This window comes from Podarcis pityusensis, assembly GCF_964106645.2.
Source record: "Podarcis pityusensis genome assembly, chromosome: 3".
NCBI lineage: Eukaryota > Metazoa > Chordata > Lepidosauria > Squamata > Lacertidae > Podarcis > Podarcis pityusensis.
This window is the reverse complement of record NC_138026.1, coordinates 70153040-70179232: the sequence shown is the minus strand read 5'-3', so window position 1 is coordinate 70179232 and position 26193 is coordinate 70153040. Positions and strand designations below refer to the sequence as shown.

The window sequence follows — 26193 nt, the reverse complement described above, 5'->3', positions numbered from 1 at the left end:
ACGGAGGCAGGCCGAGCCGGGTGTCCGCGGTGGGAGGAAGGCGACTTCGTTCCGCCCGGGATCCTGCCTCCCTCGCAGGTCCAATGATTCAACCTCGCCGTGCGTAATCTTTGCAAAATGATGGCTGTTACAGCATCAGCGCCTCGTGCGCTTGGCCGCATGCCTCCCGCCGGAGAGAAAGCTCTCCGCGTTATCTCACTGATAAAAGCAGGGCAATTTAGCGCTAAAAGTGAGATTACCAGTAACCGGGCGGGGGGGGGGGGGCGAGGGGACGGGACGGGACACACCTGTGGCGCTGATCTCTATTGGCACAGGCTGCTAACTGGGTTCTCTTGCTCTTCCCTCGCGATTCTGGCATTTAAAGTACCTGAAATAGGAGCGGGGAACTTGTGGCTCTGCAGATGTTGCAGGAATAAAAATTCTTACCATCTCTGACTATGGGTTATGCAGGCGCCAAGGCTGATGAGGGCTGGAGTCCCAAAAGTTCCCCAAGCCTGACCTAAAACATCAATCTGTTTTTTCCATATATGAAACCTTGTATTCTAACATGAACATAAGAAGAGACCAAAGGCACATCTGGCAGAGAATCCTGTTTGTTTATATTCATATACCGCCACCCTCCCATAAAATATCAGAGCAGTGTGCAGCAATATAAAAATATTAAAAGCAGTACAAAACAATTAAAATGACTGACTTTCGTTCCTGCAGTTGCCAGCTAGAGGCATATGGGAAACCAGAAGCATCAGATGCTCTTCCCACTTAGGATTCCTGTCAACTGGCATTGGTAGAGGCAGTACACAACTATCATGACTGGTAGCCTTATCCTCCATGAATTTGGCTAAGCCCTTTCTAAAACCGTCAAAGTTGGCGGCTATCGTGGCATTTTGTGGGAGTAAATTCCACAATTTTAACAATGATCTATGTAAAGAAGTACTTCCTGCAAGCAGTCCTGACTACCTCTAGATACCCATGGCCAGAAAAGGCACTGGTTTCCTTGAAAAAATAGTTGTCAAACAAATTTAAAGAGCCTGCTGGATCAGGCCAATGGTGCACTGAGTCTACCATCCTGTTCTCACAGTGGCCAACCAAAATATTCATTCATTAAATTTATATCCCACCCTTCCTACCAAAGGAGCCCAGGGTAGCTACTTGGCTCTGGGAAGCCTAAAGCTGAGTAAGCACAACAGCGCTCTCATTTCATTTCACTTTTAATTTGTATACCAGCTTTCTATATTACTATACACAAGGCTGTTTACAAGCTGAAGAAACAACCACTTATGCTCCCCGTCGACTGCCTCCAACTGGAGATGGAACATGCAAACAAAGTGCTTTTATACTGGTATTTACATCTTTGGGTTTTCTATAATACATAGGAACTGGTTTATCATACACTTAACAGTGGTGTGTGAATCAGTCTCAGATATGAGATGCAGAAGAAGAAGGAGAAGGAGAAGAAGAGGAGGAGTTTGGATTTGATATCTCGCCTTTCACTCCCCTTCAGGAGTCTCAAAGCGGCTAACATTCTCCTTTCCCTTCCTTCCCCACAACAAACACTCTGTGAGGTGAGTGGGGCTGAGAGACTTCAGAGAAGTGTGACTGGCCCAAGGTCACCCAGCAGCTGCATGTGGAGGAGCCGAGACACGAACCCGGTTTCCCAGATTACGAGACTAACGCTCTTAACCACTACACCACACTGGCTCTGCAGAGCAAAAAAGTCTAACATCCCTCAGGCTATTTGTTCCATCATGTTTCCTAAGTTTTATCTTTATAAAGTTTTAATCTCTTTTCACTCAAAAACAGGCTAACTTTTCTCTTAACCAGCATACAAAAAAATGGGGGGGGGGGGGAGACCAAGGATGAGATTGTTTATCAACACTGCGTTTTTAAAAATCTGATAACCACAGGAAGGCCAGAAAAAATGTTAATTCACTCCCCCCCCCCACCAAAGCTGACAGCCGTCACACTATATTCATTCATTCATTACCCCAATGATTATTACTTTTGGTTTATAATAGGCTACTGAGGCAGGGACTGGGATCTTAAATATTTGTTACAGAAGGGGAATTTTAACCTAGGCTTTATAGATCCACATCCCATCTACCATTTCAGGTTAGCATCTCTTAAGACATAATGATAAGCATAAGTGCAGGCAGGGTCTGAGAAAAAGCAACTGTGGGCATGCAGTACCCACAACAAGGAAACAGCAGGGAAAGAAGCACCAGCTGTAATTACTGAGCTGAGTGAAGGGAAGTAGACCAGCAACTCTCCCTTGCTGGAGTGACAATAAGAAGATTCAGAAATTGTATATCAGTCTTCTCCAGCCTGGTGCCCTCCCAAATGTTTGGGACTACCATTTCCATTATCCCTGACCACCAGACATACTGGCTACGGCTGATGGGAGTTGGGAATCCAAAACATCTGGAGGATATTAGTTTAAGAAAGGCATCAGAAGGGACATGATGAAAGCAGAAGTTGTGGTCATACCAAAACATCCTCCAACTGGAAAGACTTCTTTTAGAAGAGAGAGGATGGGTAAAGGAAAAGAGGAAACCCCACCTATCAAACCACAGGGGAAATGGTCTGTGTCTAGAGGGATGCTGCAAACCCATCTCCTGTTGAGCTGAGTTGGGGAATGGCTTCTGGGAAAGGAGGAAGATCCAGATGCCCATTGCCATGAAAGGTAAGCAGCTTTCAAACCTCTACACAGGGCTCACCTGACAGTACATATGAATTATATCAGGCAGGCATGCTAGCTGAAAAAACTGTACCACCCCATCAGCACATCTGCTGTCATGCTTCCTATCTGTCACCATTTGGCTCGTGCAGTGGGGTGTGACATGTTACTCTCTCAGAAAGAACAGTACTTAGTGTAGATGAGTGAGCCAGCAGTTAACTGGAAGGCTGTGTACAATGCAACTGTATGCCAGTATAAATTCCCTCATGAAAAAAACTTCTTGTTAAAGTTTTGTCATAGCAATCCAGCATATAAATCCCTTTGTGAAAAATAAGCAGTTTGTGAGCACCATAGAATCATTACTGCCTTGATATATGAAACTATAGCTGCCATTTAAAAAAAAAACAAAAAAAAAAAACATTCTTTCAAGGAGTCTAGGTGATACGGCACCTACCTTTCTTATTTTCACAAAAGCCCAATGGGAGAGGTTGGATTGAAGGAATGTGTCTGGCCTAAGATTACTCAGTATGAGTGACGATTCAACTCCAGTACTTTATGGACTATGCCCAACATTCCAGCCCCTATTAACCACATTGGCTTTCAAATTAGAATCATCATTCCATCTCTTTAGCAAGTTCCTTGGCGGCTGGATCCTTAGATAGCCAAAATGGCACCATCCAGGCCAAAGAGGGAATGCTTGAAGGAACCTCATGGTTTGCTTTAGTATAAAAACAACTTTAAAAAAGAACCTCAGGGCAGACCCCAAAACAGCCCAATGAGGAGTGACCATATTCAGTGGCAATGCAACGCTGACAGCAGGGGGGAGAAAATGAAAACATAGGGAAGTGGTGAGTGGAATAGAATATAGGTACTGGCAGAAAGCATGGCTGGCAGGCTGGAACCCTGAGCAGGAATACCACACTGCAACGTTTTACAGGAGATGGTCAGGAGACACATGAGGCCACCAACTTGCTGAAGCTAAAACTAGCCTGGTCGGTGACCACCTGGGACCCACATCTATGCCACCTTGGGTTCCACAATGGAAGGGGAGGATATAGATGTAATAAAAGAAATGTTTGTTGCAGGTTCCAACTTTATGCATATTTATTCTCTTAAGTCTTTCCCTAATTCAGTGGTTTTTGATATAGCACATTCGTTTCTGAAGCCTATTATTATCAGGCCTGAGGAGTTTTAACAGCTAGGCAAAAAAACTTGACAGGGAGGAAGGTATTTCTGTCTCAGCACTGTCAGCTCACAATCTCTATGTCAGATTCTAGTTGACTTTGGTGCCATTAAGTCATTGCTATTCTTGGAGTATTTAAGTCATGGTATCATAAGGTCAGAAACATGCTTAGGATTCTTCCCTTCTTGCTTCTGCCAGCTAATGCATTCGTCTCCACTTCCTGTCTTGAAATGTTATTATCTATTATAGTGTATCTTGTCTTCTTATATAATGGCTATTAGTTGTGTACATTTTGCTGACAGGTAAGGTCATGTGACATTATCAGGCCCCAGACACACTCAAGACATTATGTCATAAATGCCAAAACATGTTACCGACGTCAGTGTCTATCCACCACATCACTACATTTTTCCTTTTAATAATAATTACACAATAATAAGCTGCTGTTGGCAGCATGTGTACAATCTTGTAAAGTAGCTAAGGCTGAGAGATGGTAACTGGTTGTGGATCACCTGGTGTGGCTTATGGCTGAGCAGGTGTGTGAACACGGGTTTCCCCACTCACAGGTCCATCATTTCACCATACAGTCTCTCAGCATAGGGCACAACACATAGGATTAAGCTCAACTCAAAAGCAATTGCCAATTTACACAATACAAACTGAAGCTGGTCAAGGTTTTGGCTATCCTTGCTTTTAAAGTATATTGAACTGACATGCTTGAATTGGCGTGTTCCTATTTTCACAGCATGAATGTTGCCAGCAAACATGCATCTTACATTCACACATCATCTAGTATCTATGAGACTTTCCAATATGAAAGACCTGAGCCAGCTGTGCTTTTAAGTAATAGATAAATTACTACACAATTGTACCTTGGTTTTCGAACAGCTTAGTTCTCAAAATGTTTTGGCTCCCAAACACTGCAAACCTGGAAGTGACTGTTCCGGTTTGCGAACTATTTTTGGAAGTCAAATGTCCGATGGGGCTTCCATGGGTTCCGATTGGCTGCAGGAGCTTCCTGCAGCCAATCAGAAGCCACACTTTTGTTTCCAAACGTTTTGAAAGTCGAAAAGACTTCTGGAACAGATTCTGTTTGACTTCCAAGGTATGACTGCACTAGCTCTGAACAGCAGAATCTGGTGGGGACTGCCATTTTAATTAACCACAATACCCCCAATGTAACATAGCTTCAGAGTATTGTGGGTAATTAAAATGATAGCAGCTCACAGATCTATTAATCCACTGAAGGAGGCAGGGTAAGACTAGAATTAGGTGGTGGGTTCTTATTGGAGGTTTTTAAACAGATGTTTGATGACCATCTGTCAGGGATTATTTAGTCATGATTCTTGCATTGCAAGGGGTTGGAATAGATGAGCCTTGGGGTCCCTTCCAACTCTCCAATTCTAAGCTTCTCTAGTCATTTTGTCAACATGTCAGAAAGGCTGCCAAATTTCTGCACAGCAGGGATGCTCTTAAAAGTTTAGGAGCAAGGGCAGCTCCCCCCCCCCTTTTTTTTTTTAAGGCTGGTACAAACAGTTCTTGCTGAAAACTGTAAAGTATGCTAAGACAGGAAAAGACTTCACCAGAACAGTCTATCATACATTGGAAGCCATTGGCTTGATGAATTACTAAATAACACATTGTTTACAGGAATTGGGGATCTTATAATTATTTGTTTTTCCATCTTTCCTCTCAGAAGCTCATGGTGGCACTTATTTCATTTGTACAACAACTCTGTGAAGTGAGTTAGGTTGTGAAATAATGGCTGGCCCATGGCCACCCAGTAAACTTCATGGCTGAAAGTTGATTTGACTTTTGGTCTGTCTGTCTGTCCATCTTTCTTTAACAGTTTCCATTTCTAGACTGACGCACTAACTACTACACACACCATTGATTTCTTATTAATTCAGCTGTGTAAAACAGTAATAGGGAAGCCTGTGCTTAACACGTAATTCAATTTAGCTGGAATAACTAATATGTGAATGTAATCAGCTGATAGCTCAAGTGATGATTATTTCCCAGGTTCCAGCTCTTCACAATGAAACCCCCAAATGGCCCATAGCATTAATAAAACTATTTGCAAACAATGTTGTTGGTTTTTTAAAAAGTAAATAAAAGCAAATCCAATGGGCAGAATCAACAACTTATTTTTAAAAGCAGCTGTTACAACTGGTAATACAAAACAAATACACATTGCTGGAAATGTGGTCATCACCTGCCTGGAATCAGAAGGAAATGGGAGATTTGAGTAGAGAAATTTGATTTTTTTAGAGGGTTAGGGTGACACTACTATGTGGCTGGTTAACACAAGGTTTTTGATATGATCATAGTGCTATTACAAGCTGCCCTTTCAGAACACTGACTGATCTTCCTAATGCTGTGACACATCTCAAGGCACCAGGGGAGAAATTCAGAAGCTGAACCAGAGCGTGCTGAGCTGCAATCTTAACCTGAGTTACAGCATGCAAGAGACTGGTCACTGCACCATAAACTAGAGCTCAAGGCTTCACCACGCAACCACTAACATCAAACAAGTCACAGGACCTGAGACTTTTGTAATGTAATCTCGCCACACCTAAGACAATGTGTAGTACAGAAGGCCATATCTGTATCCAGGCGCTTTCTTATGGACTGTTTCCACCTCTTCTCTGTAACATCTTGCTCCAATTGGAGCATATTCCTTCTCAGTATGGGGGCTTGAGATGAATCTTTTCATGGCTAAGAAACGATGGATGATAGGGCTGCGGGGCTGCAAGATATAACCCCATCCTCCTGCCATCAACACACACATCAAACCCACCCCTGCCATCCATGCATTCAGTGCTATGCCCATATCTGGTGTTTTTCCATTAAAGGTGGGATTGGACCACCATTCCACCTCACATCAAAGTGCAATTACACCAGCACAAAATAAATGTAGGTCCCTTCTCGCACTTGCCAAATGTGCTGGTATATGTATCATGGCTGGGATGCGGGTGGCGCTGTGGGTAAAACCTCAGCGCCTAGGACTTGCCGATCGCAGGGTCGGCGGTTCGAATCCCCGCGGCGGGGTGCGCTCCCGTTGTTCGGTCCCAGAGCCTGCCAACCTAGCAGTTCGAAAGCACCCCTGGGTGCAAGTAGATAAATAGGGACCGCTTACCAGCGGGAAGGTAAACGGCGTTCCGTGTGCTGCGCTGGCTCGCCAGATGCAGCTTGTCACGCTGGCCACGTGACCCGGAGGTGTCTGCGGACAGCGCTGGCTCCCGGCCTATAGAGTGAGATGAGCGCACAACCCTAGAGTCTGGCAAGACTGGCCCATACGGGCAGGGGTACCTTTACCTTTACCTTTATGTATCATGGCTAGCAAGTGTGACTCTGCTTCTTCCTCCCCTGCTCATGAGTGTATGAAGGCTTTCCTTGCCAGTGGTGAGCCTTTGATAGCACATCCAATGCTGGCAAGGAAGCTTTCCAGATGTGGCAAACAGTGTGTGCCAACCTTGGAAAGGGCCTTTTCAGTTATGGTGCCTCACCTCAGGAATGCTCTGCCCAGGGTGACTAGTCTGGATTTTGGAGCCTTCACTGTTGTCCTTTCAATGCCAGACAAAGACCAATCAGTTCTTCCAGCTTTGGGGGGATCATTTAAAGCCATGGGATCTACCAGATTGCCTCCCAGAGGACACAAAGAGAGAGACCCATTCTCAGTGTGTGTGGCATGATGTTGGATCTCACCTATGCAAGGTTATTATTACCTTATTAACTATCTTCCAAACCACTGTCTCAAGGCATTTTTTTACATAAGATAACTTAAAAACAGTTGAAAACACAAAAACAATGAACACATTTAAAACAAGAGTAAAACCCTAAAAAGTTGGCATTTCTTGTAAAGACCCATTTATTCAGCTGGGAAAGCCTGTCACAACAAAAATGCCTTCAACTGTTTCTGGAAAGCACAGGGATTGTGTGCCTGCCCTATCTTGGCAGGAAGGCTATTCCACAGAACGAGGGCAGCGCCACTAAAAGCCCTGCTCCAAGTTACTACAGAGCGGAAGGTTGCAGAAAGGTCTGCAGCCAGCTGCTCCCCAATGTCTGAGAGATCCAAGAGGAGGCTTCCAATGACCTGCTGGGAGAGGGTGTAGACTCTGCCATTTTTAAAATCTACCACCAAACTCCAGAAGTGTCAGAATCAAAATGACTCTCCCGGGGATTCTCCAATTACTTTAGCAGTTGTGCATAAGGAAAGATATTCTTCCAATGGACAAAGGATTGCTGACAAACTGGTCTATTGGTCTATCCAAGGCATTAGATATGACTGGTCACAAACCTGTGTCCAAAAGTTACATAATCGTATCTTGCCTGCGTGAGGTCATGAAGCTATTTATCATCCAACTCCCTAATTAGGTCCTTTAAACTTGAGTCTGTCTAAGTTTAGACACCGTAACCTTTTGATCAGCTTCTTCATGGGAAGCTATTCAAATGTAAAATCTGAACTGTAAGAGAAAGTGTAGCAATTAGGATGTATTTTGGTATTGTTTCCTGAAACCCTCTGCATACATACATAAATGAAGCAGAATCTTTGAATACACAACTGCATCTACATCCCACCCTACCTCAAAGGAAATGTGGACTTCCATGAACTTTATTATTCACAAAGACTGCAGTGCTGCTCACAAGTTAGGCTATTTTAATTGCACTGACTTCAGCCAGTGGGACGTAAGTAGCCTTACTGTATTACGATTGCAACCAAAGGCATTTTAACTTTGCTGCACAAAGCATGCGCAGCGTTTTCCTAGACACCAAGTAATTCCCTCTGAGATTCAGCTTGTGGGTGTGTGCATGTGGGTGGGTATTGAAGTGGATATACTCTGTCATAAATTCATTCATTTATTTATTTCTGGTAAGAATATTTAAGCTTGCAGGATTGTACAGTGGTACCTCAAGTTAAGTACTTAATTCGTTCCGGAGGTCTGTTCTTAACCTGAAACTGTTCTTGACCTGAAGCACCACCTGCTGCCACGCCGCCAGAGCACGATTTCTGTTCTCATCCTGAAGCAAAGTTCTTAACCTGGGGTACTATTTCTGGGTTAGCGGAGTCTGTAACCTGAACCATATGTAACCTGAAGCGTATGTAACCCAAGGTACCACTGTATATCACTTTAACATCTATCTTTTTGATAATTAACATATTATAGCATTTATTAATTATTCTTTTATTGCATTAATATTGATACCAGCACATTGTATCACTATTTGACTGTCAAAAAGGAAAACACTACAGGCACCCCCCCACACACACTTATGCACGTTCTACTCACGTGCAACCACATATACGAACAGTGCAAGGAAATAAATAATCAAATGGATTCAAACCAAGAAACGGCAGGAGATGGAGAGTCCTTGTAGCTCAAAAAGAGACACCCCCCCTCCCAGAGCCCAAAGAGGACTTCAGTGAGGGTAGAAGCGGCCCCAAAGAGACCAGAGGTGCAGTAGGGCTTAGTTTAGGCTGCTCAGCCTCCCCGCCTAGCAGCTGATGCACAGGGTAACGCAGCAGAAACAGCCGCTTTCCTAGGCGCTCTTCAGCCTCCAGCCGGCCCCAGAGCTTTGACCGTAGTTGAAGGGAGAGTTGTGTGGAGAGAGAACTGGAAAGAATAGGAATCTATAGGCTTTTTAGAGGCTCCACACTGTATACAATTTCACTTATGGCGTGGGGCCTGGAACATAACCCCCACATAAATGGGAGGATGTCTGGATATTCTTGCCACCAGCCCTTAATTCTGCCACATCTGCAGTAATAAAGAAGAGTGTGTCTCTGAGCTTAGGCAAAACAACTTTCCCTTGTATTGGAATGGCTATAGCCATGTCACCCATCCAGGGTTAAGAAGCAGGATCTTCAGGTCAGATGTAAGTTTGAGTCAGGTCGAAGGACCAGCACCTCTTTTTAACTACTGAAATATATGGTGGTCCAAATATTCCCTTCCTTCTCCAGAATTCTGGCTCTCAGCACTTCCCAAGCTTCAGACAGCTGGCACACTTATTTTCTGAATTAAAATCAGAGGCGCACTTAACATACTCTAAAAATAAATGTGTTCATACTGAAGAGCAAGACTTACCTGCTCTCAGAGGAGCCAAAGCATTAAGGGAGCTGCCAAAGCTCAGTGGCAGGGAAGGTCTCCCATTCCATCCCTGGCATCTCCAGTTAAAATGTAGCAAAAAGGTGATGGGAAAGACTTCTGCCGGTCAGACTAGATTATACTGAGCTAAGTGGTCAAATACTCAGCCCCAGTATAAAACAGATTCCTATCTTCCTAACACCTGCACTTTTACATGAGTCACTGATCTGGGCATGCCTCCTGCCTGGAAAGAGGCAAGTTCAAAACAGTGATTCATGCAGACATATAAGAGGCAGTCTCCTCTTAACAAAAGCAACACAGGTAATACTACTAAAACTTCAGAAGTGACTGAATGATCCAACCACATTCAGTGTCACCCCTCACCCCATAATTCTCCTTCGTTACATAGCCACCACATTGAGGAAAACAGGAGGGAGAATATCTGCAACAGGCAGTTAAAATCACCTAGAAGGCAACTCTTGAATAGGATGGATTAATGGCTTGAGCTACTTGAAAGAAGCCCGTTTGCTCCCCACTTTTAAGACTTGCACCTATTTCTGTTTCCAAGAAGAACCAGATCTCTCGGATGTGTCTTCCGTGGCTGTTGGGGAATGAAAACCAAGCTGCTTCATTTAGTGGAGAACTGCAGCTCAGTGGCAGAGCACCTGATCTCCATGCAAGAGGATCTCAGGCAACTCCAGGTAGGCTAATTGGTAAAGACCCCTCTGAAAGTCACTGTCAATCAGTGCAGACAATACTGAGCTAAACGAACCAGTGGGTTGACTCAGTAAAAGAGAGCATCTTATGGTTCATGACTTTGGGTGGGAGAAGAACCATTGCTCCCAAACAATTGTTATGAGTTTGAAGGACAACTGATATTGTCCATCGCAATAGCTCCACAGCAGATTAGTGTCTCTCTGCTGCAGAGAGTGCCAGGAGACCCAATTCCACTGTGTGGGCCGAAAAAGACTAGTTGCCTCCACTACTACAAACCAGCTCAAAAACTTGGCAAAAAGCATGAATGTAATAGGTTGCTAAAAATATACATGCTTTGCTGATCCAGATGCATGCTTTACATGCCAAGTAGATGATGAATCCAGTTCCCCAAACCCCTTGATGTAAACAAAAATGTCCACTTTTCCATTCAGTAACACTCTGTTCTCCAGGTTCTTATTTTGGTCATTTTTATACAAGGAAAAGATACACCGAGTTGCTGGAAGCAGCTCTCATGGTAGAAAAAAGGGGACTGCAGCCCACTTTTCCCATGCTTAAATTGGCAGCCAAGCCCCACATATTAAGATAATTAAAGTAGTTCAAGGGAACCAAGCCCTGGAAGAAACATATTTTAAAATCAACACCAGGAAGCAGTAGAACTCATGAAATAGAAAGGGAGGAAAATCCTCTGGGCACAACCAAAGTGCAAGATAAGTTCAGTGAAATCTCATCAGGGCTTAGAACTGGAATTTGTTTTCAGAACCATGGACCTACTCAAGAATATATGCAGAAGAATTAATGCCTCTGGGCATGTTCCAGGTACTATTTCTCAGCAGGTTCAAAGAAAATGCTTTAGGAACACACAGGGACAAGAGCAGTTATTTGGATTTGAACCAAGTCAGTAAAGAGAGAGATCCAAATTAAAGTACAGTGCTGCTTTTACTTTGAAATCGTATAAGTGGTTTGCAGAAGTCTTGCCAAATTAGAATGTTGTACAAATAATATATGTACATTAAGCCACTATTTTATTTTTTTAATGTTATGCATGCTTCATTTCCCAGGATATTCCACTGGAAAGATTTTTAAAGGAAGTGGGATTTCAAGTCACCTATGTAGCGTGAGATCTAAATTCCACTGAGCTCAATGGAACTTACACCCAAGGAACAGAGAACGTAGGATTACAACCTTAAAGGGAGGGAAAAGGTTGGGCAAGAGTGGAGAAAGAAGATCCAGATGCAGATGAGCTGAAAATAGGAGATATAAGAGGGGAAAGCTAAGGTTCCCATCGTGGTACCAAAGGGAACACAGTATTCAATTCAGCTTTACTCAGAGTAGACCCACTGAAGTAGTCTACTCTGAGTACAGCTTAGCTGAATACCACTCAATCCCCTCCTTTGTCACCTGCCAATTTCCCCTGCCCCTCCCAATATGTATTTTTAAATTATTTTGCTTTTGTTTAGTTGGGGAGGGACTGCCTGCTCTTTTATTTTTTGGTCTACTATTTGCTTGGGCTGGTGTGGGTGTTCTGCCTTTTGTCTGTGAGAGGCTGAGTATCACCAATTTTCTACTGTGAAATGGGTATTTTGTGGTGCCCACGATTTTTTATATTACCATATTCCCTGGGGCCAAGGAGGGGCTGTAGTCAGGGAGGTAAAATGGTCAAAAACATACTTCGAAGGGCTAGAACAGAGCTTGGGCAGCTGTGCCCCCTCAGATGTTCCTGGACTGCACATCCCATCATCCCTGCCCATTGGTCGTGTTTGCTGATGGGGGTTGGGAGTCCAGCAACATCAGAAGGGGCCACAGCTTCCCCACCCTTGGGCTAGAACAGGGGTCAGCAACCTTTTTCAGCAGGGGGCCGGTCCACTGTCCCTCAGACCTTGTGGTGGGCCAGACTATTTATTTTTTGGGGGGGGGGGGGATGAACAAATTCCTATGCCCCACAAATAACCCAGAGATGCATTTTAAATAAAAGCACACATTCTACTCATGTAAAAACACGCTGATTCCCAGACCGTCCGCGGGCCGGATTGAGAAGGTGATTGGGCCACATCTGGCCCCCGGGCCTTAGGTTGCCTACCCCTGGGCTAGAAGTGGGCACCAGACTAGTTTGTGGGAGAGTGGTGCAGAAAGGCAACCAGCCTGCTCACAGAAATGAGTCCAATAAAAAGTATCTACAGCCCCTTACTCTGGCCTGTCCCTGCAACAAATATGCCAGCTATGTTCAGCAAAGACAGGTATTAACTGGGATTACAACTTGTTTGCCTGAGAATTGTGTCAGAGTGAAAGTCTTATCCCCGCCTTCATTTTTTTTTTAAAGTAAAGGAAAAGGGAATAGGAACCAAATAATAAGATTATTGTTGTAATTGTGCTGTAAAGCTTATGTTTCTGTTGCTCTTTTGTTAATAGTGTTTTATAGATTGCAATTGTGTTATTGATTATTTGTTAATGGCACATGTTTTAGTAAAAGTCAAAGAGCTCGTAAGCAGAGGGAAGGGAGCAATACATTAACAGGCCTCCACTGGCATTGCATTACATCTGGACCCCCTTGCAAAAAGAGTCATCTGTCTTTTCCGTAATGGGACAGTTTCCCTTCACATTCTGCTCCCCTACTGCTACAAAGAAGCCTCTTGAGCTTAGGATTCTTTCCTATTGCTTGAATAAACGCCAGCTACTTTTGGAAAGGACGGGAAATAGTTTTAAGTTCATAAAGTAATAAACTTCCGACAGATGTTCCTTTTGCAACAAGTGGACCATTTTCATTGTGTGTTTCATGAAAAGGAGGCCACTTGCTCAGAAGCAACCTTTAACCCCAAACGCTGTATAAACTATATGCTCCTCTTTAAGAGTGTGAACCCTATGACCCTCCAGATGTTGTTGAATGTCATCGCTCATCAACAGTGACCATTAGTCATGCCAATGTCTGGAGGGCTACAGGTCCCCCACCCTTAAAGCCATCTTAAACAAATAGCAGAAGTAGTTCTGGTAGTTTCTGTTATAACTCCAAGTTCCCAATGTTCTCAACACATTTAAATACAAAGGCTAAGTTCTCACAGGAAATGCCATAGGAAATGCCCCCCAGAAAATTGGCTTTGTGAAACACACACAAACTGACAAGCGTCCATGGCAGAGTGAGGTTCCAAACCACACCACAAGTATTGCCTTCTAGCTGGAACTTAGGATTCAAGCAACAGGATCTGAGAGCAAAGAGTTCTCCCACTTTGCTGATAAACCACATGGTACAGTCTGCCTGTGTTCCAGTTAAAATGCTAGGTCATCTGTGAGAATTGGGAGGTCTTAAGGAACCCAGTGTGATTTGCCACAACACCCATCCCTGCCCCTGTGACCATGTTGCAGTGATAGCAGTTGCACCTTGTGCAATTCTCCCTTCTATGCAACTTCTAAAGTTTCTAAAATATCATGGCCTGGCCTTAACAACCTAACCAAAACTGGATATGGCTCCAATACATTATTCGGCATGGCATGCAATTTCTAGAACAAATTCTTATGTCTATGATCCAACTCAAAATGGAGTACTATCAGATTCTTCATTGCCTGATCCTAATATCCAAGGCAACAGCTTTAAATAAGCACTTAAAATTGGATTATACCAATTGTTGTGCCCATTCGACACCACCATGACAACACCTGTGCAAAGTGTTCAAGATTAGGAAATATATTAACTGTGCCAAAAATTAAGTGCAAGGATCCTTGTCCAAGTGCTCTGACGTATGTTTGGTGTGTGGAGCAGGAATGGGCAACCTGTGGCCCTTCAGGTGACAAAGGGACTACAAATCCCATGATGACAGACCGTTGGCCCACATTGGCTGGGGCTGATGGGAACTGGAATCCAGCCATAGGTTCCCCAACTGTCACATCCAGGCTCTCATGAACAGCAGTGTGTATCCTACTGCTGTGCTCAAGAATTAGTGCAATGAAATCCAAGATCTTTCCAAGACTGCTACCCGATGCCTCCTTGTCACTTTAGCCTGGTAGCTGGACCAAATGCATCTGCAGCTGAATAACTCATTTCTCCACCTTGGAGGTGGGGCTTTCAGATCTCCAGATGTCATTAAGACTCCAGCTCCCATCATGCCCGACTATCAGCCATGTTGCCTGGGTTGATATTGCCTGCAGGTCTAGAGACCTGCAGGGTTTTCCACCCCTGTTCTACCCCCCAAGTCCCTGCTCAGGGGAGAGAGAAAGCTCAGCCTTCACATGACTGCAGAGTCCCAACATTCACAACCTCCTCCCACTTGTAGATGGCTTGCAATTCTCTCCAGCAGTTCCTGAAACATAGTTTGAGGAGAGCCCAAGAGCTGTAGCATTTGCTGTTCTTCAGCATGATAAGAGTAAAGCAAAGCATGATATGTGAATTAGGAAATGCCTGATTCAAATCTAACCTCAACAGATAGACCATCACCTCTCAGAAACCTTGTCTGGCATATGAAATACTGCTGACTTACTATGCAGGGTTGTTGCGGGCACTTTGAAGGTTAAGTGTTGCTATGATTTGTTCCCTAATTCTTCTCTCATTAGCCCCAGTTGTGGCCAAAAACATCTGGAGGGCACAAGGTTGGGGAAGGCTGCTCTTGTTGACTCCCAGAATACTGCAGCCCAAAGCTGAAATGCAGGCCTGGCCCCAACACACAGCATTCCCCTTTCTAATTTCCAAAGCTGTACCACAAACGTGGAAGTGCCCATCACCAAGGGAATGGTTAATAATGAAATGCACAGTCCTGGCATTCCTTTGTTCTCAGAACAGTTCAGGCAGCTGAGTAACAGCCCAAACTGAACATGTAAGAACTTATTCAGCTTAAATTGCTGAAGACCAACCATGGCCTAAAGAACATCCAGGGCTTGTAAACTAGCAACTGTTTCCTTGTTTAGTCAACAATATATACGGGTTCCAATTCTGCAAGCTGCAGAGCATCACTGCACCAAAGCCAAAACCCTAGGCAGACTTACTTGGGGGGTGAATCCTAGGGTAATTACTTAGCCTCACCTCCAAGGGATGAAGCACAAGTTGGGGTACCAATACTGCTCACATTTAGCAAGCCCCACTGAACTTCCGAATGAAGCTCCCTTGGAGCAGGCTGCACAAATTGGGATAAGGTGTTTAGAAAGCTCGCCCGCATTCCCGACTAGCTGATCCAGTCAAATATAACATCTCACTTGTTCTCTCCAGCGTTTTAAAGGCAAAAGCTGCCGCCAATCGGGTAGAAAACACTGAGCTGGAAAAGTCTGGCTTGCGTCAGCTTGCTATGTTCCAGACTAAGTACGGCACATTTTGCAAAGAACATACTTTGCAGAAGCTGTGCGTGCTAGTATCTTAAAACCCTTGCACAAGCTGAAGTGGCCTCTAGTCCAAAGAAGTGGACGCCGCAGTAACAGCACGCGGAGTGCAATGGAGGTCGACGCCCACACAAGGATTGCAACCAGCCTAAATCCCGCGCAGCGCAATCCTGCGCGGACTTCCGCGCAAATAACCCCCAGCGTGTGCAATTGAGCAAGTGCGTCCAGGACTACAACTTTGCAGCGCCATCCCAACTTGGTCGAATTCAGTGGGTCTTGTAGCCACCCCCCAGGTAAATGGGGCCGGAATTCAAGGGGTTCACGAGGGAGTCCCTTGGGCGCAAACAGGCAAGCGAAAGAAGCGCGGCTTTCCTTACTAGCGCTCGGTCATCCTCCAGCTTCCCCCAGAAGATCATTGCGCCTGCTGGGATCCCACGACGGCGACGGCATTCCCATATTCGTCCGGCTTTGGAAACCTCGGAGGACTGCGAGGCGGCTCGCTCATGGCGCTCCCGAGCGGGAATGGAAGCAGCCGAGCGCCTCGCTCGCTCTGGGCGGCGTTGCGCAACTCTCCGCCTCCTTCCTTTGTGTAGGTCCCGGAGAAGGGCAGGAGAGACACCCCCGGCGGGAACTGCCTCCTTCCGTGTCGGGGACTGGCGGCAAAGGAGGCTCCCCAAGCGGCTGGGTCTGGGCCGCAAGCGGCGGCGGCGGCGCTGAGCGCACGGAGACGGCCCACGAGGCGCGAGGAAACGGCCCGCCTCCCTGGCGAGCCTCTCCGGGCGCTGCAGCATCTCCGCGCCGACGGCAGCTCTGCGCGGCGGGGAGAGGGAGCAAGAGGACGCCGGCGAAGGCTCGCCGCGAACGGCTGCCCTCTCCCGGGCGCCGCGGGCGTCGCCGGCTTGGCAAAGGGCCCCGGGACCACCGGGGAAGATCAAAGGGAGCTTAATTAAAAGCAGCGTCCTGGAAATCGAGGCGCCTCTGTGGAGTGAGCCTCGCTAGGTGAGATTGGTCGGGAGCTGTTACGGTAGCAGGTTGTGGTGCCCTCCAGGTGTGGTTGGACTACAATTCCCATCATCCCTCTCCGGTTAGGGTAGCTGGTGAAAGTCCGAACCCTCTGGAGGGCGCCCGCTTGCCGAGCCCTCCTCTGCTGGGGTGGGATTTCAGAGGGATGGGTCTTCCTCCTCCTCTTCCTTTTAATCGGCTAACGAATTCCTAACCAGGCACTGTTTCTCAAACTTGGGTCCCCAGCTGTTGTGGGACTAGAACCCCCATCATTTTCCTGCTAGCTAGGGGATGATGGGAGTTGTAGTCTCACAACAGCTGGGGACCCAGCTTTCAGCAAATCCCGGAACAGCAGAGTTCTACCTCTCTAATGAAATGGAGTGAAACTGCTCCAGGCCCTGGTAAACTGGAATCACATGTAAAACATGGACTGGATTAGAACACTACATAGGTATGGTCTTTGGGGGTAGAAATGGTAAGTGACACCTACCTAGCTGGTCCCTTTCTGTCCCCTGCCTCTGGGTTAGTGGGAGCATTATAAGCAGGGTCAGAGTTGGGGTCAGGAGACATGGGGTAAGCTATGCTGGGCTTGGGGACACCTGCTGTGAGTTATTTTATTTAGAAAGATTTATAGACCACTTAATCATAAGCAGTGCACTTCATAAAATTATTCAGCTCTCCACATAATGAAATACACAGTGCCAACAGTTCGTGTTCACTTTTCAAGCTGGCAACACTGGCCTGCATTGTGTTAACATGTACATTTTCTCATGATTTTAAAAATAAAAACCAGTCCCTGTTGGTGTGCTTGTGAGTGATGGTGTACCATTAAAGTAACTGTATACTTGCGTTATTCTTAACCAATGGAGTGGGAGACACCAAATGTGATGCTTTTGTGGGGTGCTGTCAAGGTGAACTGGTCATTGGCAGTTTAGTGGCCTTTGCACAGAAGAATAGCCAATCACATTCTGTCTTGCGGAAGTCATCAGTGATGATGAGACCGCTATTCCACTGAAATGGCTCCATGGAAAAGAACATTTTCTTGGCAAAACAGAGCTTTATTTTGCCTTTGCTCGCACACATCCCGCTCAGTTTTGCCTTCTGTTCTGGTGCCAGCCAAACCACTCCTCTCAGAAATCTCTCCTGCCAACTATACAAGCCTTCTGTTTGCATACTTCAGTGTTGCAGTCTGGCTTTCACATGAAAGTGACTGCAGCTCAGAACTTTGAAAGTCGACTGACTGACTGACTGCATTGCAGTGACTCTTATCTATACCACAGACTTAAAACTGGTTTGATAGCCAGCTCTTCGTGCCCAGGGAAGCTGTAGTTCTAACAGAGAATAGTCAGCCCTTTCACCAAAGTAAAGTTCCCTGGATTCTGTAGGGCAAGGATGGCTAACCCCCAGTTTGGGAGTATAATCCAGATCCCAAAACTCCACCAATTTTAGAGGCTTCAGCAAAAAATAAAAACAATCTTACACCTCTGAGGTCCGTGAAGACCCTCAGCTTGATGGGGAGGAAAATTGCCCTTCCTCAGTCATCACATCCATCACTTGAGGAGTAGAGAGAGAATGATAGCCCCACTTCTGACTTCACAGATCACTGAAGGGAGAGGCTATGTGTATTTGTGTGTGCCTTGTGTGCATGCAAGAGTGTGGGGTGGCTGCAAACATTTATGGCCAGTTTCTCTGGGAAGAAGGAATGATTAAACATCAGGAAGAGCTTTCTGATGCCAAGAGCTGTTTGGCAGTGGAATCAACCCACTCGGAAGGTGGTGGGCTCTCTTTCATTTCAGATTTGAAAGTGGAGGGTGGACGGTCATCTGTCATGGATGCTTTAGTTGAGATTCCTGCATTGCAGGGGGTTGGACTAGATGACCCTTTGTGCCCCTTCCAATTCTATGATTCTGTGAATTCTTTCCCCCCTCAAGAGTAGTATAGAGATCAAAGATAGAATAAACTGCTATAGCAGTTTCCTCCAATCCTCACAGCCTGTTAATTTCTGTAAGAAGGCAACGGACCTACTATAATTATATCCCCTTTAGCACAAATTAATGAGGAGTTTGACTGGATGACCCTCAAGGTCCCTTCCAACTCGACAACTCTATGATGCTATAGTTAAACCACTCTGGTAATTGTAGCTCTGAGAGGGGAATAAGGGTCTCCTAACAACTCTGAGCACCCTTGACAAACTACAGCTCCCAGGATTCTTTGGGGGGGGGGAGCTATGACTGTTTAAAGTGATATGATACTGCTTTAAATGTATTGTTATGAGTTTGTTGGTGATAGACGCCTATAATCCAGATCCAGTAAGTGTTAGAATTTAATCAAGGCTTGGGGTGTTAAATTGAGTGCCATACTACTCTAATCCCTGGATCTAGCAAGTGTTAAATGCTAATTAACCAAGGCTAGGTTCACAGGGTTTTTGCTAGTCAGCAAATGGGTAGCGCACACCACACAGATAAAGCCAGAGTTTAAAGATATTAGGAATTATGTCACCAAGAAGAAAGGCAGCAAGATGAAAAGCCAGAGAGGCAGAACACGATGTTTGATGTCTGTCTGAATCTAAGTTTGCGGATATAGGAGAAGCAAGACCCTTTGGGATCAGGTGGTGTGTGTGTGTAAATAAACCACATATCATAAAGACACTACAGTTTCCCCTATGACTCATTTGCAAAAGGAAACACAGAACCTGGGTGAGCACCTGGCACCCCCGGGATCTTTCATTGCTCAAAGATTGGGGTAACATGCAACAATATTGTGCAGACTGAGCTTTAGTACAGACTGAGCTTTAGTTAGATACAACGTATTCCAAGCTGCACTTCAGGTCCAACTGTGCTGGTCTGAAACAATAAGACCTACGGCTTTACTGAGTTGTGTGAGCATCAGAAACATAATCATTCTGCTTTGGTTTGGCTTCTAGCTTTCTGAATAAATTTACATGATTTTCTGTCTGAAAGCTTCTTAACAAGTCAGAATGGCAAATGTTGAAATTTGCCTGAAGCTTACTTGGCTCCCTTTCTTTCTTTCTTTCTTTCTTTCTTTCTTTCTTTCTTTCTTCCCTCCTTTCTCTCCATTGCATGTCAATGTTGTCCTACTACTACTGCATTTGCATTTGGATATACAGGTGTGCATTAAATAATGAACTGTACCTGCGGAAGGACAGAATCTCCCACCTGAGCTTATTGTTGGGCAGGTGGGCAGGATCTCAAGGGACTTGTTTTTTTCATAGCTGATCATCAGGGCTTGCAATGATTACAGCACTTGGGAGGGGATTTCCTAGTTTGGGTAATAGCAGGTTATAACTATTGGCAACATTGGTCAAGGCACCTCTTAGTGGTTCCCAGTTGAATGGCTAGGTCTCAAGAGAAAGTCATCTGAGGGAGGCAGTGTCTAGAAATCAGAAGAAACCCTCAAACCTAGAGCAACTTAAACAGTTGCAGTGTACTTTGGCCTCTAATTATAGCTTCCCGTTTTAGGCTCCCCCAATCACTGGGGAGTGCTATCGATGTTGGCTTGAGAACTCTAAAGGTAATATTTGTCAAAGATGTGCTCCTGTCCTCCCCTATCCCATAAATGCTTGTATGATCTCTTCAAAAAGCAACCTTTTATATTTTGCCAGTCTGTCTCTTGATAGGTATCTGCTCATGAAACTGGGAGAGAGGAGGAATGATATGTGGCTACAGAACTGATAAGGATTAAATACGAAATGTGGCTGTCTCTTATCTGAGATGAAATAGCTGTTAAGGTACATGAAACAATAAGAAAGGCAAGGAATTTGACATGCATTTTAAGTCTAGCCTTTCTATTAAGTGGCATGAAGCAATCTCATTATGCAAAAGATTCTGAGAAGACAAGAGTGGGGAATGCCCTCTACTCCAGCATCGATATTTGTGTGGCATTAAAAAGCGGGGGAAGTTAGGGAAGCTTCATTTTGCCCAGGCATAGGCAAACTCGGCCCTCCAGATTTTTGAGACTACAATTCCCATCATCCCTGACCACTGGTACTGTTAGCTAGGGATGATGGGAGCTGTAGTCCCAAAACATCTGGAGGGCCGAGTTTGCCTTTGTTTCAGTTGCAAAGATATCAGCTGATATTGCTTTAGAAGATTAATATTATGTGAACATTATATTTCAACATTATTGCAATGTTTTAACAGTATTATGTTATATTTATCACCTTTAAAAATATTGTGTCTGACTCTTTCCCTTTCTAGGAAATCAGATTCAGGCATGGCTCATACAAACAGTAGATAAGGTCCACGGGCATAGCTGGGAGGCAGCTCCCCCCCCATCAAGTAAATAAATAAAAATAATTAATTGAGCAATTACATCACAGATAACTTTGTTCTGCCCCCCCATAAAGCCTGCCCCCCCCCTAAAATAAATCCTGGCTACGCTCATGAAAAGGCATTGAATTGTTTTTCCTGATCTATACCACTTCAGACTGCAGGTGGGGAGATCTTCTCCAAATAAAGTTTCCCTGCACATAGAAAACTAACAGTGCAATCCTATGCATATCTATTCAGAAGGAAGCCCCTTTGAGTTCAGTAAATTTTGTCACAGTGATAAAGTCAGGGATAACCTAGCCTTATCCCTATTATGCAAGATAAGAGTGGTTAGAGGCTTGGCCTAGGAGCTGGGAGAGACCAGGGTTCAAATTCCCACTCAGCCAAGAAGCTCATGGGTGACTTTGGGCCAGTCGCTGCCTCTCAGTGTAACCTGCCTCACAGGGTTGTTGTGGGGGATTAAATGACATGAGGGAGAACCATGTATGCCACCTTGAATTCGTAGGAGAAAAAGAAGGGATAAAAGTGCAATAAATAAATAATATGTAACACATTTACTCTTCACTTCAGTAACAGTCCACCTTCTCCACTTCAGAGGTTCTGCTTTTAATAAGAAGACTGTAGGAACAAGCCACATGGAAATCCTTGTTGTTACATGCCCTGCATTTAGCAAAGGAGTAATGATTCTAACAACAAATAGCAATTTGTCATGTGAGGGCTCTGAAGGAAATGATGCAAATGTTACTCATAATTTATTAGCCCACGTATTATTAATTATGAACATGATAGCCATTTTTTAAAACTTCTCTTGACCTTCTAGTGTTGCATGACTGAGGAGCTCAAAGTGTAACTCAAATATTTCATTTCCATCTCTTCTCTTTTCACAACCAAAATTGAGTTGGATAGCATTGTTTTTTCCATCGCATGAAATTGAATAAGAGCAGCAAGACCAGTCAGCAATTAAAGTTAGAGAACAAAAGGTCACATGAAACTGGCTTTCTTTGTTCTAATTTATACATCAAGTGGGCTGTTTCAGCTAAGTGGCAGACATATGAAAAGTTTAACCCACATCTTCTAGTTGCTCAGTTTCTTCTGTATACTCAAACCAACAAAGTTCATCATTGAGAACACAAGGTGGAGGAAAAGGGGAAGCACCTAATACTCCTTATCAGAATTAATCTGAAGGTCTTTCTTTGGTTCCAACCCCCACCCCCACCCCAAGATCCCACGAGGTGAATCAACTGACCCAAGGGAAGAATGTAGAAGGTTATAATGATCTTTGGCAGGAAAGCAGCCTGATAAGCAGCAACGACTCTCCATAAGTTTATTTACAGAAAAAAACATATCCAGAGAATGGCCTTCCTGCCTGTTCTCATTAACAGTAGTTGCTCAGTCTGACTTATCGTCCCTCCCCCAACAGGAAGAACACCAAAATCCCTCCTTTCTTCTCCTTCCCTTCTGTTGTTCTCTGAGCTTCTCCAGTCTCCTAGTACAGGGGCTGAACGGCTGGCCTATTTGTTTCTCACTCCCAGGAGACACAGCCTCAGATTCTGGCTTATCTGCTAGTTGCCTGGCAATGCTCGGGCCAAGTTCCAACTCTTCCTCTCCTTGGGACCTAACAGCTTCTTCCTCTCTAAACTCTGACAAACAGCTCTCATTTGCAGAGTCGGCCCCTTGCTCGCTTAGCTCAATTTCTGAGGCTGACTCTTCTGCTGCGCTGGGGGGGGGGGCACGTTCCTGACAAAGCTTTTTCACAGAGTGTATGTTTGGACTCATATGCCATATACTGCATCCCAGTGACTTCGGACACAATCCTAACCTCTGCTCTCTGCCAGTAGTGCTTTTTGGACTGGTGGGGCCACCACTGCATCCACAGCCCTGCTGTTCACAGTGGCTGTGGTGGGACGTTGAGGGCAGCAGGAGAAGATTTGGCCTGATGCCATCACACAATGGCAGTAAGACGGGCTCAGGATGCAGCAAACAGTGAGACCAGTGATGGCTGGCTTAATCCATGCACACCTAGCCCAGAGTAATAGCGGTTTGGATCACTCTGCCAGTTCAGTGATGCACGTGATCAGATTTTAACAGCACAAATATTGAATAGCAGTAAAAGTAAGAGAAAAGAGAATTAGACAGCCCAGCAACAGAACCACAGAGCCATATTATTAGTATATACTCAGGTCTGGCTTCACCATTAGACGGAATGAAGCAGGCACCTCAGGCAACTGATTTTGAGTCTCATGCAAGAGCAGCAAATATTAAATAATTTAATTTATCACCATTTTATTTTTACTTCCAGGGAGGTATGAAGGTACTTCAGGGGTTTTCTGCATCAGGGCCAGAATAACTTGACTGACTTTTAATACTATGCACCATGAATGTGGGCGAGGGGGTGGGGACCATTTATTTTTCTACCTCTGGCAGGAAAAACTCTTAAGCCAACTTGTAAGTCTTCAGAAACCCAGGTTTATATATCAAAATGTAAAATGAAATTAATTTACCAATCCAGAAAGCACAAATACGTTGTTACAGAAACATCTACAAATCAACATTTTTCACCTAGAGCAATTATGTCTTCAAAAGTGAAACACAATTTTATTTTTCCCCACCTTCAGGCGAATCTTAATTGTCTGTCTAGAATACTGGAAAGCCTTTAAAACAAAAACAAAAAACAAAGCATGCAGCCTCCTAAGTACTCTGGTTTTGTAGCTGTGATAGAATGTTTAGAAACTAAATGTTGGGTTTCCGAAACAACATTTGGGCTAATCTAGTGCTTTCCCGGAACTTTTGTACTCATATTTGCATATGGTTCTGCCAGTTCTCATTGGACATTTCCTAGTTTGGCCAGTGACCAGTTTTCCCTGCATCTGACCTTGTCTCTTCTCCATATCTGGGAATAGCCCCTCTGAAGCACATGAACTTTGCCCTTGAAGAGGCTTTCTTCATACAAGATTTTGTGGCTGTCATCTTGGGACTTACCCTGACATTTAGGCAGTGCTTTTTTTCTAAAAAAATGTTTAGGGGTACTCTAATTTTCCTACTCATATTGAAATAATGTTCCTCAATGAGGCCAAACTTAGATTCAGAAAATGTTTAGGGGTATGTGTACCCCTGCGTACCCCCAGAAAAAAAGCACTGCATCTAGGGATATAACAGATTAAAGAAATAATGTGCATAAATGTATTAGCTGACTGGCATGACCATTTTAGAAGTTAGGTTACAATCACTTGAGCTTTTTTTTTGGTCTTACAGCAAACACAATTCTGTGACATCCACACCGTACATAGCTCCCCGCCAATCCTGGAAAAAAGTAGTTTACCCCTCACAGAGCTACAATTTCTCAACTCCCTTAACAAACTATAGTTCCCAGGATTCTTTGAGAAAGTCATGTACATTAAAGGTATGGTCTGGGTGTGACCTTTGACTGCTATTTGAAAGGTCCTCTGCAGCTGATTATATTTTAACCAATGTTCTAACTAAATTATCCCAACTCTGATTTATCTCAGATAAATATCCTCCTTTAGTCAAGCCTCAGAGGATAACAAACAAAAAGGACAAACATGACTAGATAAATATTGTTCTAGAACGAGATGGGATATAGGCAACATACAGAACAAGTGGGAAAGAACAGCCCCACCTTTCTATTTACAAACCAAAGCATCCTTCAAATGTTGAGAGATGTATGTGTCTTTTACAGCCTCAGGTGAAAATGAGCATGATTGACACATAAGACACAAGCACCAAGAGGAGGGAGCAAAGAGGTAAACTCTCAACTTTGTTGTGTCTATAAAATGTACCAATTCAAGTCCAGCCTTGTGAATGACAGACTGAGCGCAAGGAGACCATGGAGTGCAGTGATCCAGTGTTTTATTATTGAGAAGAGTCAGGTGAATGGTTAGATGAAAAGCTGTCATGTGAAGCCATGTTTTATTTCAGGACCAAGTGGATAAGCTTCTATTGATAAAATTAGAATAGGAGAATACGTAAGATACCACTTGAGAGGCGGTTGAAAATAATACACAAATAAGCTTTCCTAAGTCATATAGCTAAATACCAGGTGCTTGGGAGCTTGAAGGCATCTAGTCCAGCATCCTGTTCTCACAGTGGCCAACCAGATGCCAGTGGGAAACCAGCAAGCAGGATCTGAGCACAAGAGCATCTCTCTCCTCCTATGGTTTCCAGCAACTGGTGTTCAGAAGCTCCCTCCAACTAAGGTAGCCATTGACAGCCTTCTCCTCCATGAATTTGTCTCATTCTCATTTAAAGCTATCCAAGTTGGTGGCCATCACTGCCTTCTGGGAGACTGAGTTCCATAGTTTGACTATGTGCTGTGTGAAGTACTTCCTTTTATCTGTCCTAGTTTCCCCCCCAGCATTCAGTTTCATTGAATGTCCATGAGTCTTCGTATTCATTCACAAAGCCCTAAGCAACTTAGGTCCAGGGTAGGGACCACTTAAACCCTTAGCTCAGTGGTTTTCAACCAGGGTGCCTTGAATGGTGGTCAGGGGTGCAGCGGGCAACACTGGCCTCTGTCCTTCTTTCTTCCCCTCCCTCCTCTGATGCCCTCTCGTGTCTCTGCATCCCAAAGGCCTGCACAGCTGTTTGTTGCAGCAGCCCTGGCTACAAGCTCTCCAGATGAATGGTGCCTCTGGGGGCAGCTCAGAGACCAGAGGCGATGGCAGGGGCTGTCCAGAGGACTCCCAAGGAGAGGAGGCCGAGGGAACACTCCACAAGGGAAGGTGTTTGAAATAGGGTGTGAGACTGCCAGCTCTGCAGGCAAGGGGTGACATAACTGGGCTCCTGAGCCCCACAGGGGTGCCACAGAAATAATGTAGTTGGTCAAGGGAGCCATGGACTCAAAAAGATTGAAAACCTCTGCCTTACCTTGATCACTGAGATCATCTGAGGGAGCATTGTTGGTTATCTCCCAAGTTGGCGTGGCTCATCGGG

At 44.7% G+C, this 26193-nt stretch overlaps 1 protein-coding gene across 1 annotated transcript in view; it reads right to left on the bottom strand.

Moving 5' to 3' along the window:
* Positions 1-16724, bottom strand: part of MAP3K4 (mitogen-activated protein kinase kinase kinase 4) — a 72703-nt gene extending 55979 nt beyond the window's left edge. The window contains exon 1 of the mRNA XM_081000673.1: positions 16330-16724. The gene's annotated coding sequence lies outside the window, so the exon portion shown is untranslated. The remainder of the gene's footprint in view (positions 1-16329) is intronic.
* Between the last annotated feature and the right edge of the window lie 9469 nt (positions 16725-26193).